We start from the raw sequence: 25,403 nt of genomic DNA on the forward strand, positions 1-25,403 counted from the left end.
ATTATTAATAATTATTTACAGTTGCGTAAATAATTACTACACTCTGTAAAACCAACCACATTGGCTAGGTAAACAATTATTACTAATTATTTACAGTTGCGAAAATATAATTACTAATTATTACCACACTGTAAAACCAACCACATTGGCTAGATAAACAATTATTACTAATTATTTATAGTTGCATAGTATACTTACTAATTATTACCACACTCTGTAAAACCAACCACATTGGCTACATAAACAATTATTAATAATTATTTACAGTTGCGTAAATAATTACTACACTCTGTAAAACCAACCACATTGGCTAGGTAAACAATTATTACTAATTATTTACAGTTGCGTAAATATAATTACTAATTATTACCACACTGTAAAACCAACCACATTGGCTAGGTAAACAATTATTACTAATTACTAATAGTCGCATAGTATACTTACTAATTATTACCACACTCTGTAAAACCAACCACATTGGCTACATAAACAATTATTAATAATTATTTACAGTTGCGTAAATAATTACTACACTCTGTAAAACCAACCACATTGGCTAGGTAAACAATTATTACTAATTATTTACAGTTGCGAAAATATAATTACTAATTATTACCACACTGTAAAACGAACCACATTGGCTAGATAAACAATTACTAATTATTTATAGTTGCATAGCATACTTACTAATTATTACCACACTCTGTAAAACCAACCACATTGGCTACATAAACAATTATTAATAATTATTTACAGTTGCGTAAATAATTACTACACTCTGCAAAACCAACCACAATGGCTAGGTAAACTATTATTACTAATTATTTACAGTTGCGAAAATATAATTACTAATTATTACCACACTGTAAAACCAACCACATTGGCTAGATAAACAATTATTACTAATTATTTATAGTTGCATAGTATACTTACTAATTATTACCACACTCTGTAAAACCAACCACATTGGCTACATAAACAATTATTAATAATTATTTACAGTTGCGTAAATAATTACTACACTCTGTAAAACCAACCACATTGGCTAGGTAAACAATTATTACTAATTATTTACAGTTGCGTAAGTATAATTACTAATTATTACCACACTGTAAAACCAACCACAATGGCTAGGTAAACTTTTAATACTAATTATTTACATTTGCGTAAATATAATTACCAATTACTTCCACACTCTGCAAAACCAACCACAATGGCTAGGTAAACTATTACTAATTATTTACAGTTGCGAAAATATAATTACTAATTATTACCACACTGTAAAACCAACCACATTGGCTAGATAAACAATTATTACTAATTATTTATAGTTGCATAGTATACTTACTAATTATTACCACACTCTGTAAAACCAACCACATTGGCTACATAAACAATTATTAATAATTATTTACAGTTGCGTAAATAATTACTACACTCTTTAAAACCAACCACATTGGCTAGGTAAACAATTATTACTAATTATTGACAGTTGCGTGAATATAATTACTACACTCTGTAAAACCAACCACAATTGCTAGGTAAACTATTATTACTAATTATTTACAGTTGCGTAAATATAATTACTAATTATTACCACACTGTAAAACCAACCACAATGGCTAGGTAAACTTTTATTACTAATTATTTATAGTTGCATAGTATACTTACTAATTATTACCACACTCTGTAAAACCAACCACATTGGCTACATAAACAATTATTAATAATTATTTACAGTTGCGTAAATAATTACTACACTCTGTAAAACCAACCACATTGGCTAGGTAAACAATTATTACTAATTATTTACAGTTGCGTAAATATAATTACTAATTATTACCACACTGTAAAACCAACCACAATGGCTAGGTAAACTTTTAATACTAATTATTTACATTTGCGTAAATATAATTACCAATTACTTCCACACTCTGCAAAACCAACCACAATGGCTAGGTAAACTATTATTACTAATTATTTACAGTTGCGTAAATGTAATTACTAATTATTACCACACTGTAAAACCAACCACATTGGCTAGATAAACAATTATCACTAATTATTTATAGTTGCATAGTATACTTACTAATTATTACCACACTCTGTAAAACCAACCACATTGGCTACATAAACAATTATTAATAATTATTTACAGTTGCGTAAATAATTACTACACTCTGTAAAACCAACCACAATGGCTAGGTAAACTATTATTACTAATTATTTACAGTTGCGAAAATATAATTACTAATTATTACCACACTGTAAAACCAACCACATTGGCTAGATAAACAATTATTACTAATTATTTATAGTTGCATAGTATACTTACTAATTATTACCACACTCTGTAAAACCAACCACATTGGCTAGATAAACAATTATTAATAATTATTTACAGTTGCGTAAATAATTACTACACTCTGTAAAACCAACCACATTGGCTAGGTAAACAATTATTACTAATTATTTACAGTTGCGAAAATATAATTACTAATTATTACCACACTGTAAAACCAACCACATTGGCTAGATAAACAATTATTACTAATTATTTATAGTTGCATAGTATACTTACAAATTATTACCACACTCTGTAAAACCAACCACATTGGCTACATAAACAATTATTAATAATTATTTACAGTTGCGTAAATAATTACTACACTCTGTAAAACCAACCACATTGGCTAGGTAAACAATTATTACTAATTATTTACAGTTGCGTAAATATAATTACTAATTATTACCACACTGTAAAACCAACCACATTGGCTAGGTAAACAATTATTACTAATTATTTACAGTTGCGTAAATATAATTACCAATTACTACCACACTCTGCAAAACCAACCACAATGGCCAGGTAAACTATTATTACTAATTATTTACAGTTGCGAAAATATAATTACTAATTATTACCACACTGTAAAACCAACCACATTGGCTAGATAAACAATTATTACTAATTATTTATAGTTGCATAGTATACTTACTAATTATTACCACACTCTGTAAAACCAACCACATTGGCTACATAAACAATTAATAATAATTATTTACAGTTGCGTAAATAATTACTACACTCTGTAAAACCAACCACATTGGCTAGGTAAACAATTATTACTAATTATTTACAGTTGCGTAAATATAATTACTAATTATTACCACACTGTAAAACCAACCACAATGGCTAGGTAATCTTTTAATACTAATTATTTACATTTGCGTAAATATAATTACCAATTACTACCACACTCTGCAAAACCAACCACAATGGCTAGGTAAACTATTATTACTAATTATTTACAGTTGCGAAAATATAATTACTAATTATTACCACACTGTAAAACCAACCACATTGGCTAGATAAACAATTATTACTAATTATTTATAGTCGCATAGTATACTTACTAATTATTACCACACTCTGTAAAACCAACCACATTGGCTACATAAACAATTATTAATAATTATTTACAGTTGCGTAAATAATTACTACACTCTGTAAAACCAACCACATTGGCTAGGTAAACAATTATTACTAATTATTTACAGTTGCGAAAATATAATTACTAATTATTACCACACTGTAAAACCAACCACATTGGCTAGATAAACAATTATTACTAATTATTTATAGTTGCATAGTATACTTACTAATTATTACCACACTCTGTAAAACCAACCACATTGGCTACATAAACAATTATTAATAATTATTTACAGTTGCGTAAATAATTACTACACTCTGCAAAACCAACCACAATGGCTAGGTAAACTATTATTACTAATTATTTACAGTTGCGAAAATATAATTACTAATTATTACCACACTGTAAAACCAACCACATTGGCTAGATAAACAATTATTACTAATTATTTATAGTTGCATAGTATACTTACTAATTATTACCACACTCTGTAAAACCAACCACATTGGCTACATAAACAATTATTAATAATTATTTACAGTTGCGTAAATAATTACTACACTCTGTAAAACCAACCACATTGGCTAGGTAAACTATTATTACTAATTATTTACAGTTGCGAAAATATAATTACTAATTATTACCACACTGTAAAACCAACCACATTGGCTAGATAAACAATTATTACTAATTATTTATAGTTGCATAGTATACTTACTAATTATTACCACACTCTGTAAAACCAACCACATTGGCTAGATAAACAATTATTAATAATTATTTACAGTTGCGTAAATAATTACTACACTCTGTAAAACCAACCACATTGGCTAGGTAAACAATTATTACTAATTATTGACAGTTGCGTGAATATAATCACTAATTATTACCACACTGTAAAACCAACCACATTGGCTAGATAAACAATTATTACTAATTATTTATAGTTGCATAGCATACTTACTAATTATTACCACACTCTGTAAAACCAACCACATTGGCTACATAAACAATTATTAATAATTATTTACAGTTGCGTAAATAATTACTACACTCTGCAAAACCAACCACAATGGCTAGGTAAACTATTATTACTAATTATTTACAGTTGCGAAAATATAATTACTAATTATTACCACACTGTAAAACCAACCACATTGGCTAGATAAACAATTATTACTAATTATTTATAGTTGCATAGTATACTTACTAATTATTACCACACTCTGTAAAACCAACCACATTGGCTACATAAACAATTATTAATAATTATTTACAGTTGCGTAAATAATTACTACACTCTGTAAAACCAACCACATTGGCTAGGTAAACAATTATTACTAATTATTGACAGTTGCGTGAATATAATCACTAATTATTACCACACTGTAAAACCAACCACATTGGCTAGGTAAACAATTATTACTAATTATTGACAGATGCGTAAATATAATTACTAATTATAACCACACTCTGTAAAACCAACCACAATTGCTAGGTAAACTATTATTACCAATTATTTACAGTTGCGTAAATATAATTACTAATTATTACCACACTGTAAAACCAACCACAATGGCTAGGTAAACTTTTATTACTAATTATTTACATTTGCGTAAATAATTACTACACTCTGTAAAACCAACCACATAACAGTAAAAGTCGGAAAAAAAGTCGGAAAAAAAAGTCGGAAAAAAAAGTCCAAAAATTTCTAGAACAAAACAAAGCAGTTTTTCTGTTTTTTTCAATTGTGCCTTCTCCCCCCAAAAGGGGGAGATGCTGGGCCGGTCCCGGAAGTAGTGCAGTACCGGGTCGACCCGTGGCAGAGTTGGAGCAAGCCCCGAACACTCCGCCGCGCTACAAAAATCAGTTTAATATCATGGGTACAATTAGAACCCGTAACAGATATTAAGCTGTTAAGAACAGATACTACACAAAGAGAAGTTTATTGACTTCCAAACTGATAGAGCATGATACATTGACAATGTGAACCACAATATACATACACTTATATGTAAAGGATACCGAATAATGTGCCAATACAATACAGATGTAAGTCACTTTACATTAACAGTCTTATCTTCGTATCAGAGTCTGCTTATCCTTTATACAATTTCAATCAATTGGTACAAAAAAGGGATATACAATAATAATGGGAGAACCACTCAAATCTCTCCATCCCAATGCACTAGAAGGGGAAAGGGAAAAAAAAGGGGGGGGGGATGTACATGCATACATGTTATGATCCAACGCGCGTTACATGTGGTCATCAATACAACAAAGTCGGCATCGTTAGCCCATTTGGTCTCACAACAAAGAACCGTGTGTGCCAACGCTGCAGAAACCGCGCCTCCCCGTCTAGTTCGAGCCGCTCTGACAGGTATTCCCAGAGCAGGAGGCGCAGGCTCTGCAGCGCCGGGTACATGGCTCGTACTGGCTGCCTGCGTGCTTCCGCCAGGCAGCGGCGCTTCCACAAGACAAAAAGGGTACATGCCACAACTAGCCGCGCGAATGCACCCCGCGGTTGGTTTCTCCGCACCGAAAACATACGGTTGTTGCAGAAACAGCGTCGGTCCATCGTTTTTTGTTTGTAGCACTTGAGCTATGGTTTACCAAATCTCGACACATCCCTTGAAGGGGATTCTTAATCAAACCATTCTTTATTGCCTCAAATAATAGACTCACATGCAATGACACGCGGAAAAAGTAACCCAAGGTGTCACTGCATGCACGAGGCGCCCAACAATGCAATAGGACAGGCATTGAGAGGATTGCTGTTAGGCACATGGATAGCAGTGAGCTCGAATGAAAAAAGTTAGTCGGCCTCATCTTTGAGTTGTGATTGTCCTCCCCCAAAAACCGAGAGTCGCTTAGCTAGTCCCGGAAGTAGTGCAGTACCGGGTAGACCCGTGGCAGAGGTACAGCAAGCCCAGAATGCTCTGCCGCATTACAAAAAATAGTATAATGTCAGGGTTACAAATTACAACTGGCAACTGATATCAAGCTGTTAAAACAGTGTTTTCCAGAAATGTTTTGTACATTTGCAAGCAATGCTTTATTGCAGATACCTACTGCTATTAAGGCAAAAGCCTTTATTGCCTCATAGTTGTCGTTAGCAAAAGTGTCACATTTTTGCCACAGCACTTATTGGTCGCGAAGGGAAGACGTCGTGGAGGTGTCGACCAATCACAGAGCAACACCACAGTATGTGCAAATGCATAGCTTATATGTCCATATGTCAATCAATGAGCAGTTACTAATTAAAAAGGAAATAAATAAGTAAATAATTATTTATATGCTATGTCCTGGTTATTGCACTAATTACTCAATATTGGCTAGGTAAACAATTATTACTAATTATTTACAGTTGCGAAAATATAATTACTAATTATTACCACACTGTAAAACCAACCACATTGGCTAGATAAACAATTATTACTAATTATTTATAGTTGCATAGTATACTTACTAATTATTACCACACTCTGTAAAACCAACCACATTGGCTACATAAACAATTATTAATAATTATTTACAGTTGCGTAAATAATTACTACACTCTGTAAAACCAACCACATTGGCTAGGTAAACAATTATTACTAATTATTTACAGTTGCGTAAATATAATTACTAATTATTACCACACTGTAAAACCAACCACAATGGCTAGGTAAACTTTTAATACTAATTATTTACATTTGCGTAAATATAATTACCAATTACTTCCACACTCTGCAAAACCAACCACAATGGCTAGGTAAACTATTATTACTAATTATTTACAGTTGCGAAAATATAATTACTAATTATTACCACACTGTAAAACCAAACACATTGGCTAGATAAACATTTATTACTAATTATTTATAGTTGCATAGTATACTTACTAATTATTACCACACTCTGTAAAACCAACCACATTGGCTACATAAACAATTATTAATAATTATTTACAGTTGCGTAAATAATTACTACACTCTTTAAAACCAACAACATTGGCTAGGTAAACAATTATTACTAATTATTTACAGTTGCGTAAATATAATTACTAATTATTACCACACTGTAAAACCAACCACAATGGCTAGGTAAACTTTTAATACTAATTATTTACAGTTGCGTAAATATAATTACTAATTATTACCACACTGTAAAACCAACCACAATGGCTAGGTAAACTATTATTACTAATTATTTAGAGTTGCGAAAATATAATTACTAATTATTACCACACTGTAAAACCAACCACATTGGCTAGATAAACAATTATTACTAATTATTTATAGTTGCATAGTATACTTACTAATTATTACCACACTCTGTAAAACCAACCACATTGGCTACATAAACAATTATTAATAATTATTTACAGTTGCGTAAATAATTACTACACTCTGTAAAACCAACCACAATTGCTAGGTAAACTATTATTACTAATTATTTACAGTTGCAAAAATATATTACTAATTATTACCACACTGTAAAACCAACCACAATGGCTAGGTAAACTTTTATTACTAATTATTTATAGTTGCATAGTATACTTACTAATTATTACCACACTCTGTAAAACCAACCACATTGGCTACATAAACAATTATTAATAATTATTTACAGTTGCGTAAATAATTACTACACTCTGTAAAACCAACCACATTGGCTAGGTAAACAATTATTACTAATTATTTACAGTTGCGTAAATATAATAACTAATTATTACCACACTGTAAAGCCAACCACAATGGCTAGGTAAACTATTATTACTAATTATTTACAGTTGCGTAAATATAATTACTAATTATTACCACACTGTAAAACCAACCACATTGGCTAGATAAACAATTATTACTAATTATTTATAGTTGCATAGTATACTTACTAATTATTACCACACTCTGTAAAACCAACCACATTGGCTACATAAACAATTATTAATAATTATTTACAGTTGCGTAAATAATTACTACACTCTTTAAAACCAACCACATTGGCTAGGTAAACAATTATTACTAATTATTGACAGTTGCGTGAATATAATTACTAATTATAACCACACTCTGTAAAACCAACCACAATTGCTAGGTAAACTATTATTACTAATTATTTACAGTTGCGTAAATATAATTACTAATTATTACCACACTGTAAAACCAACCACAATGGCTAGGTAAACTTTTATTACTAATTATTTATAGTTGCATAGTATACTTACTAATTATTACCACACTCTGTAAAACCAACCACATTGGCTACATAAACAATTATTAATAATTATTTACAGTTGCGTAAATAATTACTACACTCTGTAAAACCAACCACATTGGCTAGGTAAACAATTATTACTAATTATTTACAGTTGCGTAAATATAATTACTAATTATTACCACACTGTAAAACCAACCACAATGGCTAGGTAAACTTTTAATACTAATTATTTACATTTGCGTAAATATAATTACCAATTACTTCCACTTTCTGCAAAACCAACCACAATGGCTAGGTAAACTATTACTAATTATTTACAGTTGCGAAAATATAATTACTAATTATTACCACACTGTAAAACCAACCACATTGGCTAGATAAACAATTATTACTAATTATTTATAGTTGCATAGTATACTTACTAATTATTACCACACTCTGTAAAACCAACCACATTGGCTACATAAACAATTATTAATAATTATTTACAGTTGCGTAAATAATTACTACACTCTTTAAAACCAACCACATTGGCTAGGTAAACAATTATTACTAATTATTGACAGTTGCGTGAATATAATTACTACACTCTGTAAAACCAACCACAATTGCTAGGTAAACTATTATTACTAATTATTTACAGTTGCGTAAATATAATTACTAATTATTACCACACTGTAAAACCAAACACAATGGCTAGGTAAACTTTTATTACTAATTATTTATAGTTGCATAGTATACTTACTAATTATTACCACACTCTGTAAAACCAACCACATTGGCTACATAAACAATTATTAATAATTATTTACAGTTGCGTAAATAATTACTACACTCTGTAAAACCAACCACATTGGCTAGGTAAACAATTATTACTAATTATTTACAGTTGCGTAAATATAATTACTAATTATTACCACACTGTAAAACCAACCACAATGGCTAGGTAAACTTTTAATACTAATTATTTACATTTGCGTAAATATAATTACCAATTACTTCCACACTCTGCAAAACCAACCACAATGGCTAGGTAAACTATTATTACTAATTATTTACAGTTGCGTAAATGTAATTACTAATTATTACCACACTGTAAAACCAACCACATTGGCTAGATAAACAATTATTACTAATTATTTATAGTTGCATAGTATACTTACTAATTATTACCACACTCTGTAAAACCAACCACATTGGCTACATAAACAATTATTAATAATTATTTACAGTTGCGTAAATAATTACTACACTCTTTAAAACCAACCACATTGGCTAGGTAAACAATTATTACTAATTATTGACAGTTGCGTGAATATAATTACTAATTATAACCACACTCTGTAAAACCAACCACAATTGCTAGGTAAACTATTATTACTAATTATTTACAGTTGCGTAAATATAATTACTAATTATTACCACACTGTAAAACCAACCAGAATGGCTAGGTAAACTTTTAATACTAATTATTTACATTTGCGTAAATATAATTACCAATTACTTCCACACTCTGCAAAACCAACCACAATGGCTAGGTAAACTATTATTACTAATTATTTACAGTTGCGAAAATATAATTACTAATTATTACCACACTGTAAAACCAACCACATTGGCTAGATAAACAATTATTACTAATTATTTATAGTTGCATAGTATACTTACTAATTATTACCACACTCTGTAAAACCAACCACATTGGCTACATAAACAATTATTAATAATTATTTACAGTTGCGTTAATAATTATTACTAATTATTGACAGTTGCGTGAATATAATTACTAATTATAACCACACTCTGTAAAACCAACCACAATTGCTAGGTAAACTATTATTACTAATTATTTACAGTTGCGTAAATATAATTACTAATTATTACCACACTGTAAAACCAAAAACAATGGCTAGGTAAACTTTTAATACTAATTATTTATAGTTGCATAGTATACTTACTAATTATTACCACACTCTGTAAAACCAACCACATTGGCTACATAAACAATTATTAATAATTATTTACAGTTGCGTAAATAATTACTACACTCTTTAAAACCAACCACATTGGCAAGGTAAACAATTATTACTAATTATTGACAGTTGCGTGAATATAATTACTACACTCTGTAAAACCAACCACAATTGCTAGGTAAACTATTATTACTAATTATTTACAGTTGCGTAAATATAATTACTAATTATTACCACACTGTAAAACCAAAAACAATGGCTAGGTAAACTTTTATTACTAATTATTTATAGTTGCATAGTATACTTACTAATTATTACCACACTCTGTAAAACCAACCACATTGGCTACATAAACAATTATTAATAATTATTTACAGTTGCGTAAATAATTACTACACTCTTTAAAACCAACCACATTGGCAAGGTAAACAATTATTACTAATTATTGACAGTTGCGTGAATATAATTACTACACTCTGTAAAACCAACCACAATTGCTAGGTAAACTATTATTACTAATTATTTACAGTTGCGTAAATATATTACTAACTATTACCACACTGTAAAACCAACCACAATGGCTAGGTAAACTTTTATTACTAATTATTTATAGTTGCATAGTATACTTACTAATTATTACCACACTCTGTAAAACCAACCACATTGGCTACATAAACAATTATTAATAATTATTTACAGTTGCGTAAATAATTACTACACTCTGTAAAACCAACCACATTGGCTAGGTAAACAATTATTACTAATTATTTACAGTTGCGTAAATATAATTACTAATTATTACCACACTGTAAAACCAACCACAATGGCTAGGTAAACTTTTAATACTAATTATTTACATTTGCGTAAATATAATTACCAATTACTTCCACACTCTGCAAAACCAACCACAATGGCTAGGTAAACTATTATTACTAATTATTTACAGTTGCGTAAATATAATTACTAATTATTACCACACTGTAAAACCAACCACATTGGCTAATTATTACCACACTCTGTAAAACCAACCACATTGGCTACATAAACAATTATTAATAATTATTTACAGTTGCGTAAATAATTACTACACTCTTTAAAACCAACCACATTGGCTAGGTAAACAATTATTACTAATTATTGACAGTTGCGTGAATATAATTACTAATTATAACCACACTCTGTAAAACCAACCACAATTGCTAGGTAAACTATTATTACTAATTATTTACAGTTGCGTAAATATAATTACAAATTATTACCACACTGTAAAACCAACCACAATGGCTAGGTAAACTTTTAATACTAATTATTTACATTTGCGTAAATATAATTACCAATTACTTCCACACTCTGCAAAACCAACCACAATGGCTAGGTAAACTATTATTACTAATTATTTACAGTTGCGAAAATATAATTACTAATTATTACCACACTGTAAAACCAACCACATTGGCTAGATAAACAATTATTACTAATTATTTATAGTTGCATAGTATACTTACTAATTATTACCACACTCTGTAAAATCAACCACATTGGCTACATAAACAATTATTAATAATTATTTACAGTTGCGTAAATAATTATTACTAATTATTGACAGTTGCGTGAATATAATTACTAATTATAACCACACTCTGTAAAACCAACCACAATTGCTAGGTAAACTATTATTACTAATTATTTACAGTTGCGTAAATATAATTACTAATTATTACCACACTGTAAAACCAACCACAATGGCTAGGTAAACTTTTATTACTAATTATTTATAGTTGCATAGTATACTTACTAATTATTACCACACTCTGTAAAACCAACCACATTGGCTACATAAACAATTATTAATAATTATTTACAGTTGCGTAAATAATTACTACACTCTGTAAAACCAACCACATTGGCTAGGTAAACAATTATTACTAATTATTTACAGTTGCGTAAATATAATTACTAATTATTACCACACTGTAAAACCAACCACAATGGCTAGGTAAACTTTTAATACTAATTATTTACATTTGCGTAAATATAATTACCAATTACTTCCACACTCTGCAAAACCAACCACAATGGCTAGGTAAACTATTACTAATTATTTACAGTTGCGAAAATATAATTACTAATTATTACCACACTGTAAAACCAACCACATTGGCTAGATAAACAATTATTACTAATTATTTATAGTTGCATAGTATACTTACTAATTATTACCACACTCTGTAAAACCAACCACATTGGCTACATAAACAATTATTAATAATTATTTACAGTTGCGTAAATAATTACTACACTCTGTAAAACCAACCACAATTGCTAGGTAAACTATTATTACTAATTATTTTAAGTTGCGTAAATATAATTACTAATTATTACCACACTGTAAAACCAACCACAATGGCTAGGTAAACTTTTATTACTAATTATTTATAGTTGCATAGTATACTTACTAATTATTACCACACTCTGTAAAACCAACCACATTGGCTACATAAACAATTATTAATAATTATTTACAGTTGCGTAAATAATTACTACACTCTGTAAAACCAACCACGTTGGCTAGGTAAACAATTATTACTAATTATTTACAGTTGCGTAAATATAATTACTAATTATTACCACACTGTAAAACCAACCACAATGGCTAGGTAAACTTTTAATACTAATTATTTACATTTGCGTAAATATAATTACCAATTACTTCCACACTCTGCAAAACCAACCACAATGGCTAGGTAAACTATTATTACTAATTATTTACAGTTGCGTAAATATAATTACTAATTATTACCACACTGTAAAACCAACCACATTAGCTAGATAAACAATTATTACTAATTATTTATAGTTGCATAGTATACTTACTAATTATTACCACACTCTGTAAAACCAACCACATTGGCTACATAAACAATTATTAATAATTATTTACAGTTGCGTAAATAATTACTACACTCTTTAAAACCAACCACATTGGCTAGGTAAACAATTATTACTAATTATTTACATTTGCGTAAATATAATTACCAATTACTTCCACACTCTGCAAAACCAACCACAATGGCTAGGTAAACTATTATTACTAATTATTTACAGTTGCGAAAATATAATTACTAATTATTACCACACTGTAAAACCAACCACATTGGCTAGATAAACAATTATTACTAATTATTTATAGTTGCATAGTATACTTACTAATTATTACCACACTCTGTAAAACCAACCACATTGGCTACATAAACAATTATTAATAATTATTTACAGTTGCGTAAATAATTACTACACTCTGTAAAACCAACCACATTGGCTAGGTAAACAATTATTACTAATTATTTACAGTTGCGAAAATATAATTACTAATTATTACCACACTGTAAAACGAACCACATTGGCTAGATAAACAATTACTAATTATTTATAGTTGCATAGCATACTTACTAATTATTACCACACTCTGTAAAACCAACCACATTGGCTACATAAACAATTATTAATAATTATTTACAGTTGCGTAAATAATTACTACACTCTGCAAAACCAACCACAATGGCTAGGTAAACTATTATTACTAATTATTTACAGTTGCGAAAATATAATTACTAATTATTACCACACTGTAAAACCAACCACATTGGCTAGATAAACAATTATTACTAATTATTTATAGTTGCATAGTATACTTACTAATTATTACCACACTCTGTAAAACCAACCACATTGGCTACATAAACAATTATTAATAATTATTTACAGTTGCGTAAATAATTACTACACTCTGTAAAACCAACCACATTGGCTAGGTAAACAATTATTACTAATTATTGACAGTTGCGTGAATATAATCACTAATTATTACCACACTGTAAAACCAACCACATTGGCTAGGTAAACAATTATTACTAATTATTGACAGATGCGTAAATATAATTACTAATTATAACCACACTCTGTAAAACCAACCACAATTGCTAGGTAAACTATTATTACCAATTATTTACAGTTGCGTAAATATAATTACTAATTATTACCACACTGTAAAACCAACCACAATGGCTAGGTAAACATTTATTACTAATTATTTACATTTGCGTAAATAATTACTACACTCTGTAAAACCAACCACATAACAGTAAAAGTCGGAAAAAAAGTCGGAAAAAAAAGTCGGAAAAAAAAGTCGGAAAAAAAAGTCCAAAAATTTCTAGAACAAAACAAAGCAGTTTTTCTGTTTTTTTCAATTGTGCCTTCTCCCCCCAAAAGGGGGAGATGCTGGGCCGGTCCCGGAAGTAGTGCAGTACCGGGTCGACCCGTGGCAGAGTTGGAGCAAGCCCCGAACACTCTGCCGCGCTACAAAAATCAGTTTAATATCATGGTTACAATTAGAACCCGTAACAGATATTAAGCTGTTAAGAACAGATACTACACAAAGAGAAGTTTATTGACTTCCAAACTGATAGAGCATGATACATTGACAATGTGAACCACAATATACATACACTTATATGTAAAGGATACCGAATAATGTGCCAATACAATACAGATGTAAGTCACTTTACATTAACAGTCTTATCTTCGTATCAGAGTCTGCTTATCCTTTATACAATTTCAATCAATTGGTACAAAAAAGGGATATACAATAATAATGGGAGAACCACTCAAATCTCTCCATCCCAATGCACCAGAAGGGGAAAGGGAAAAAAAAGGGGGGGGGGATGTACATGCATACATGTTATGATCCAACGCGCGTTACATGTGGTCATCAATACAACAATGTCGGCATCGTTAGCCCATTTGGTCTCACAACAAAGAACCGTGTGTGCCAACGCTGCAGAAACCGCGCCTCCCCGTCTAGTTCGAGCCGCTCTGACAGGTATTCCCAGAGCAGGAGGCGCAGGCTCTGCAGCGCCGGGTACATGGCTCGTACTGGCTGCCTGCGTGCTTCCGCCAGGCAGCGGCGCTTCCACAAGACAAAAAGGGTACATGCCACAACTAGCCGCGCGAATGCACCCCGCGGTTGGTTTCTCCGCACCGAAAACATACGGTTGTTGCAGAAACAGCGTCGGTCCATCGTTTTTTGTTTGTAGCACTTGAGCTATGGTTTACCAAAACTCGACACATTCCTTGAAGGGGATTCTTAATCAAACCATTCTTTATTGCCTCAAATAATAGACTCACATGCAATGACACGCGGAAAAAGTAACCCAAGGTGTCACTGCATGCACGAGGCGCCCAACAATGCAATAGGACAGGCATTGAGAGGATTGCTGTTAGGCACATGGATAGCAGTGAGCTCGAATGAAAAAAGTTAGTTGGCCTCATCTTTGAGTTGTGATTGTCCTCCCCCAAAAACCGAGAGTCGCTTAGCTAGTCCCGGAAGTAGTGCAGTACCGGGTAGACCCGTGGCAGAGGTACAGCAAGCCCAGAATGCTCTGCCGCATTACAAAAAATAGTATAATGTCAGGGTTACAAATTACAACTGGCAACTGATATCAAGCTGTTAAAACAGTGTTTTCCAGAAATGTTTTGTACATTTGCAAGCAATGCTTTATTGCAGATACCTACTGCTATTAAGGCAAAAGCCTTTATTGCCTCATAGTTGTCGTTAGCAAAAGTGTCACATTTTTGCCACAGCACTTATTGGTCGCGAAGGGAAGACGTCGTGGAGGTGTCGACCAATCACAGAGCAACACCACAGTATGTGCACATGCATAGCTTATATGTCCATATGTCAATCAATGAGCAGTTACTAATTAAAAAGGAAATAAATAAGTAAATAATTATTTATATGCTATGTCCTGGTTATTGCACTAATTACTCAATATTGGCTAGGTAAACAATTATTACTAATTATTTACAGTTGCGAAAATATAATTACTAATTATTACCACACTGTAAAACCAACCACATTGGCTAGATAAACAATTATTACTAATTATTTATAGTTGCATAGTATACTTACTAATTATTACCACACTCTGTAAAACCAACCACATTGGCTACATAAACAATTATTAATAATTATTTACAGTTGCGTAAATAATTACTACACTCTGTAAAACCAACCACATTGGCTAGGTAAACAATTATTACTAATTATTTACAGTTGCGTAAATATAATTACTAATTATTACCACACTGTAAAACCAACCACAATGGCTAGGTAAACTTTTAATACTAATTATTTACATTTGCGTAAATATAATTACCAATTACTTCCACACTCTGCAAAACCAACCACAATGGCTAGGTAAACTATTATTACTAATTATTTACAGTTGCGAAAATATAATTACTAATTATTACCACACTGTAAAACCAAACACATTGGCTAGATAAACAATTATTACTAATTATTTATAGTTGCATAGTATACTTACTAATTATTACCACACTCTGTAAAACCAACCACATTGGCTACATAAACAATTATTAATAATTATTTACAGTTGCGTAAATAATTACTACACTCTTTAAAACCAACAACATTGGCTAGGTAAACAATTATTACTAATTATTTACAGTTGCGTAAATATAATTACTAATTATTACCACACTGTAAAACCAACCACAATGACTAGGTAAACTTTTAATACTAATTATTTACATTTGCGTAAATATAATTACCAATTACTTCCACACTCTGCAAAACCAACCACAATGGCTAGGTAAACTATTATTACTAATTATTTACAGTTGCGAAAATATAATTACTAATTATTACCACACTGTAAAACCAACCACATTGGCTAGATAAACAATTATTACTAATTATTTATAGTTGCGAAAATATAATTACTAATTATTACCACACTGTAAAACCAACCACATTGGCTAGATAAACAATTATTACTAATTATTTATAGTTGCATAGTATACTTACTAATTATTACCACACTGTAAAACCAACCACATTGGCTACATAAACAATTATTAATAATTATTTACAGTTGCGTAAATAATTACTACACTCTGTAAAACCAACCACAATTGCTAGGTAAACTATTATTACTAATTATTTACAGTTGCGTAAATATATTACTAATTATTACCACACTGTAAAACCAACCACAATGGCTAGGTAAACTTTTATTACTAATTATTTATAGTTGCATAGTATACTTACTAATTATTACCACACTCTGTAAAACCAACCACATTGGCTACATAAACAATTATTAATAATTATTTACAGTTGCGTAAATAATTACTACACTCTGTAAAACCAACCACATTGGCTAGGTAAACAATTATTACTAATTATTTACAGTTGCGTAAATATAATAACTAATTATTACCACACTGTAAAACCAACCACAATGGCTAGGTAAACTATTATTACTAATTATTTACAGTTGCGTAAATATAATTACTAATTATTACCACACTGTAAAACCAACCACATTGGCTAGATAAACAATTATTACTAATTATTTATAGTTGCATAGTATACTTACTAATTATTACCACACTCTGTAAAACCAACCACATTGGCTACATAAACAATTATTAATAATTATTTACAGTTGCGTAAATAATTACTACACTCTTTAAAACCAACCACATTGGCTAGGTAAACAATTATTACTAATTATTGACAGTTGCGTGAATATAATTACTAATTATAACCACACTCTGTAAAACCAACCACAATTGCTAGGTAAACTATTATTACTAATTATTTACAGTTGCGTAAATATAATTACTAATTATTACCACACTGTAAAACCAACCACAATGGCTAGGTAAACTTTTATTACTAATTATTTATAGTTGCATAGTATACTTACTAATTATTACCACACTCTGTAAAACCAACCACATTGGCTACATAAACAATTATTAATAATTATTTACAGTTGCGTAAATAATTACTACACTCTGTAAAACCAACCACATTGGCTAGGTAAACAATTATTACTAATTATTTACAGTTGCGTAAATATAATTACTAATTATTACCACACCGTAAAACCAACCACAATGGCTAGGTAAACTTTTAATACTAATTATTTACATTTGCGTAAATATAATTACCAATTACTTCCACACTCTGCAAAACCAACCACAATGGCTAGGTAAACTATTACTAATTATTTACAGTTGCGAAAATATAATTACTAATTATTACCACACTGTAAAACCAACCACATTGGCTAGATAAACAATTATTACTAATTATTTATAGTTGCATAGTATACTTACTAATTATTACCACACTCTGTAAAACCAACCACATTGGCTACATAAACAATTATTAATAATTATTTACAGTTGCGTAAATAATTACTACACTCTTTAAAACCAACCACATTGGCTAGGTAAACAATTATTACTAATTATTGACAGTTGCGTGAATATAATTACTACACTCTGTAAAACCAACCACAATTGCTAGGTAAACTATTATTACTAATTATTTACAGTTGCGTAAATATAATTACTAATTATTACCACACTGTAAAACCAACCACAATGGCTAGGTAAACTTTTATTACTAATTATTTATAGTTGCATAGTATACTTACTAATTATTACCACACTCTGTAAAACCAACCACATTGGCTACATAAACAATTATTAATAATTATTTACAGTTGCGTAAATAATTACTACACTCTGTAAAACCAACCACATTGGCTAGGTAAACAATTATTACTAATTATTTACAGTTGCGTAAATATAATTACTAATTATTACCACACTGTAAAACCAACCACAATGGCTAGGTAAACTTTTAATACTAATTATTTACATTTGCGTAAATATAATTACCAATTACTTCCACACTCTGCAAAACCAACCACAATGGCTAGGTAAACTATTATTACTAATTATTTACAGTTGCGTAAATGTAATTACTAATTATTACCACACTGTAAAACCAACCACATTGGCTAGATAAACAATTATTACTAATTATTTATAGTTGCATAGTATACTTACTAATTATTACCACACTCTGTAAAACCAACCACATTGGCTACATAAACAATTATTAATAATTATTTACAGTTGCGTAAATAATTACTACACTCTTTAAAACCAACCACATTGGCTAGGTAAACAATTATTACTAATTATTGACAGTTTTGTGAATATAATTACTAATTATAACCACACTCTGTAAAACCAACCACAATTGCTAGGTAAACTATTATTACTAATTATTTACAGTTGCGTAAATATAATTACTAATTATTACCACACTGTAAAACCAACCAGAATGGCTAGGTAAACTTTTAATACTAATTATTTACATTTGCGTAAATATAATTACCAATTACTTCCACACTCTGCAAAACCAACCACAATGGCTAGGTAAACTATTATTACTAATTATTTACAGTTGCGAAAATATAATTACTAATTATTACCACACTGTAAAACCAACCACATTGGCTAGATAAACAATTATTACTAATTATTTATAGTTGCATAGTATACTTACTAATTATTACAACACTCTGTAAAACCAACCACATTGGCTACATAAACAATTAATAATAATTATTTACAGTTGCGTAAATAATTATTACTAATTATTGACAGTTGCGTGAATATAATTACTAATTATTACCACACTCTGTAAAACCAACCACAATTGCTAGGTAAACTATTATTACTAATTATTTACAGTTGCGTAAATATAATTACTAATTATTACCACACTGTAAAACCAAAAACAATGGCTAGGTAAACTTTTATTACTAATTATTTATAGTTGCATAGTATACTTACTAATTATTACCACACTTTGTAAAACCAACCACATTGGCTACATAAACAATTATTAATAATTATTTACAGTTGCGTAAATAATTACTACACTCTGTAAAACCAACCACATTGGCTAGGTAAACAATTATTACTAATTATTTACAATTGCGTAATTATAATTACTAATTATTACCACACTGTAAAACCAACCACAATGGCTAGGTAAACTTTTAATACTAATTATTTACATTTGCGTAAATATAATTACCAATTACTTCCACACTCTGCAAAACCAACCACAATGGCTAGGTAAACTATTACTAATTATTTACAGTTGCGAAAATATAATTACTAATTATTACCACACTGTAAAACCAACCACATTGGCTAGATAAACAATTATTACTAATTATTTATAGTTGCATAGTATACTTACTAATTATTACCACACTCTGTAAAACCAACCACATTGGCTACATAAACAATTATTAATAATTATTTACAGTTGCGTAAATAATTACTACACTCTTTAAAACCAACCACATTGGCTAGGTAAACAATTATTACTAATTATTGACAGTTGCGTGAATATAATTACTACACTCTGTAAAACCAACCACAATTGCTAGGTAAACTATTTTTACTAATTATTTACAGTTGCGTAAATATATTACTAACTATTACCACACTGTAAAACCAACCACAATGGCTAGGTAAACTTTTATTACTAATTATTTATAGTTGCATAGTATACTTACTAATTATTACCACACTCTGTAAAACCAACCACATTGGCTACATAAACAATTATTAATAATTATTTACAGTTGCGTAAATAATTACTACACTCTGTAAAACCAACCACATTGCCTAGGTAAACAATTATTACTAATTATTTACAGTTGCGTAAATATAATTACCAATTATTACCACACTGTAAAACCAACCACAATGGCTAGGTAAACTTTTAATACTAATTATTTACATTTGCGTAAATATAATTACCAATTACTTCCACACTCTGCAAAACCAACCACAATGGCTAGGTAAACTATTATTACTAATTATTTACAGTTGCGTAAATATAATTACTAATTATTACCACACTGTAAAACCAACCACATTGGCTAGATAAACAATTATTACTAATTATTTATAGTTGCATAGTATACTTACTAATTATTACCACACTCTGTAAAACCAACCACATTGGCTACATAAACAATTATTAATAATTATTTACAGTTGCGTAAATAATTACTACACTCTTTAAAACCAACCACATTGGCTAGGTAAACAATTATTACTAATTATTGACAGTTGCGTGAATATAATTACTAATTATAACCACACTCTGTAAAACCAACCACAATTGCTAGGTAAACAATTATTACTAATTATTTACAGTTGCGTAAATATAATTACTAATTATTACCACACTGTAAAACCAACCACCATGGCTAGGTAAACTTTTAATACTAATTATTTACATTTGCGTAAATATAATTACCAATTACTTCCACACTCTGCAAAACCAACCACAATGGCTAGGTAAACTATTATTACTAATTATTTACAGTTGCGAAAATATAATTACTAATTATTACCACACTGTAAAACCAACCACATTGGCTAGATAAACAATTATTACTAATTATTTATAGTTGCATAGTATACTTACTAATTATTACCACACTCTGTAAAACCAACCACATTGGCTACATAAACAATTATTAATAATTATTTACAGTTGCGTAAATAATTATTACTAATTATTGACAGTTGCGTGAATATAATTACTAATTATAACCACACTCTGTAAAACCAACCACAATTGCTAGGTAAACTATTATTACTAATTATTTACAGTTGCGTAAATATAATTACTAATTATTACCACACTGTAAAACCAACCACAATGGCTAGGTAAACTTTTATTACTAATTATTTATAGTTGCATAGTATACTTACTAATTATTACCACACTCTGTAAAACCAACCACATTGGCTACATAAACAATTATTAATAATTATTTACAGTTGCGTAAATAATTACTACACTCTGTAAAACCAACCACATTGGCTAGGTAAACAATTATTACTAATTATTTACAGTTGCGTAAATATAATTACTAATTATTACCACACTGTAAAACCAACCACAATGGCTAGGTAAACTTTTAATACTAATTATTTACATTTGCGTAAATATAATTACCAATTACTTCCACACTCTGCAAAACCAACCACAATGGCTAGGTAAACTATTACTAATTATTTACAGTTGCGAAAATATAATTACTAATTATTACCACACTGTAAAACCAACCACATTGGCTAGATAAACAATTATTACTAATTATTTATAGTTGCATAGTATACTTACTAATTATTACCACACTCTGTAAAACCAACCACATTGGCTACATAAACAATTATTAATAATTATTTACAGTTGCGTAAATAATTACTACACTCTTTAAAACCAACCACATTGGCTAGGTAAACAATTATTACTAATTATTGACAGTTGCGTGAATATAATTACTACACTCTGTAAAACCAACCACAATTGCTAGGTAAACTATTATTACTAATTATTTACAGTTGCGTAAATATAATTACTAATTATTACCACACTGTAAAACCAACCACAATGGCTAGGTAAACTTTTATTACTAATTATTTATAGTTGCATAGTATACTTACTAATTATTACCACACTCTGTAAAACCAACCACATTGGCTACATAAACAATTATTAATAATTATTTACAGTTGCGTAAATAATTACTACACTCTGTAAAACCAACCACATTGGCTAGGTAAACAATTATTACTAATTATTTACAGTTGCGTAAATATAATTACTAATTATTACCACACTGTAAAACCAACCACAATGGCTAGGTAAACTTTTAATACTAATTATTTACATTTGCGTAAATATAATTACCAATTACTTCCGCACTCTGCAAAACCAACCACAATGGCTAGGTAAACTATTATTACTAATTATTTACAGTTGCGAAAATATAATTACTAATTATTACCACACTGTAAAACCAACCACATTGGCTAGATAAACAATTATTACTAATTATTTATAGTTGCATAGTATACTTACTAATTATTACCACACTCTGTAAAACCAACCACATTGGCTACATAAACAATTATTAATAATTATTTACAGTTGCGTAAATAATTATTACTAATTATTGACAGTTGCGTGAATATAATTACTAATTATAACCACACTCTGTAAAACCAACCACAATTGCTAGGTAAACTATTATTACTAATTATTTACAGTTGCATAAATATAATTACTAATTATTACCACACTGTAAAACCAACCACAATGGCTAGGTAAACTTTTATTACTAATTATTTATAGTTGCATAGTATACTTACTAATTATTACCACACTCGGTAAAACCAACCACATTGGCTACATAAACAATTATTAATAATTATTTACAGTTGCGTAAATAATTACTACGCTCTGTAAAACCAACCACATTGGCTAGGTAAACAATTATTACTAATTATTTACAGTTGCGTAAATATAATTACTAATTATTACCACACTGTAAAACCAACCACAATGGCTAGGTAAACTTTTAATACTAATTATTTACATTTGCGTAAATATAATTACTAATTATAACCACACTCTGTAAAACCAACCACAATTGCTAGGTAAACTATTATTACTAATTATTTACAGTTGCGTAAATATAATTACTAATTATTACCACACTGTAAAACCAACCAGAATGGCTAGGTAAACTTTTAATACTAATTATTTAAATTTGCGTAAATATAATTACCAATTACTTCCACACTCTGCAAAACCAACCACAATGGCTAGGTAAACTATTATTACTAATTATTTACAGTTGCGAAAATATAATTACTAATTATTACCACACTGTAAAACCAACCACATTGGCTAGATAAACAATTATTACTAATTATTTATAGTTGCATAGTATACTTACTAATTATTACCACACTCTGTAAAACCAACCACATTGGCTACATAAACAATTATTAATAATTATTTACAGTTGCGTAAATAATTATTACTAATTATTGACAGTTGCGTGAATATAATTACTAATTATAACCACACTCTGTAAAACCAACCACAATTGCTAGCTAAACTATTATTACTAATTATTTACAGTTGCGTAAATATAATTACTAATTATTACCACACTGTAAAACCAAAAACAATGGCTAGGTAAACTTTTATTACTAATTATTTATAGTTGCATAGTATACTTACTAATTATTACCACACTCTGTAAAACCAACCACATTGGCTACATAAACAATTATTAATAATTATTTACAGTTGCGTAAATAATTACTACACTCTGTAAAAGCAACCACATTGGCTAGGTAAACAATTATTACTAATTATTTACAGTTGCGTAATTATAATTACTAATTATTACCACACTGTAAAACCAACCACAATGGCTAGGTAAACTTTTAATACTAATTATTTACATTTGCGTAAATATAATTACCAATTACTTCCACACTCTGCAAAACCAACCACAATGGCTAGGTAAACTATTACTAATTATTTACAGTTGCGAAAATATAATTACTAATTATTACCACACTGTAAAACCAACCACATTGGCTAGATAAACAATTATTACTAATTATTTATAGTTGCATAGTATACTTACTAATTATTACCACACTCTGTAAAACCAACCACATTGGCTACATAAACAATTATTAATAATTATTTACAGTTGCGTAAATAATTACTACACTCTTTAAAACCAACCACATTGGCTAGGTAAACAATTATTACTAATTATTGACAGTTGCGTGAATATAATTACTACACTCTGTAAAACCAACCACAATTGCTAGGTAAACTATTATTACTAATTATTTACAGTTGCGTAAATATATTACTAACTATTACCACACTGTAAAACCAACCACAATGGCTAGGTAAACTTTTATTACTAATTATTTATAGTTGCATAGTATACTTACTAATTATTACCACACTCTGTAAAACCAA

At 29.5% G+C, this 25,403-nt stretch overlaps 2 non-coding genes and 2 pseudogenes across 2 annotated transcripts; all 4 read right to left on the minus strand.

Annotated features, from left to right (window-relative positions):
* Positions 1–5,211: 5,211 nt before the first annotated feature.
* On the minus strand, positions 5,212–5,401 carry LOC146171125 (U2 spliceosomal RNA). Its single transcript, XR_014702890.1, has one exon. It is a non-coding gene; the product is annotated as a U2 spliceosomal RNA (small nuclear RNA).
* Positions 5,402–6,301: 900 nt separating this feature from the next.
* LOC146171126 (U2 spliceosomal RNA) lies at positions 6,302–6,472 on the minus strand (annotated as a pseudogene).
* An 8,416-nt stretch (positions 6,473–14,888) lies between these two features.
* Positions 14,889–15,078, minus strand: LOC146171127 (U2 spliceosomal RNA). Its single transcript, XR_014702905.1, has one exon. It is a non-coding gene; the product is annotated as a U2 spliceosomal RNA (small nuclear RNA).
* A 900-nt stretch (positions 15,079–15,978) lies between these two features.
* Positions 15,979–16,149, minus strand: LOC146171128 (U2 spliceosomal RNA; annotated as a pseudogene).
* Positions 16,150–25,403: the final 9,254 nt, after the last annotated feature.

Source organism: Amblyomma maculatum, unplaced genomic scaffold, assembly GCF_055883805.1.
Source record: "Amblyomma maculatum isolate TAMU_Amacu unplaced genomic scaffold, ASM5588380v1 scaffold_23, whole genome shotgun sequence".
NCBI classification, from domain to species: domain Eukaryota; kingdom Metazoa; phylum Arthropoda; class Arachnida; order Ixodida; family Ixodidae; genus Amblyomma; species Amblyomma maculatum.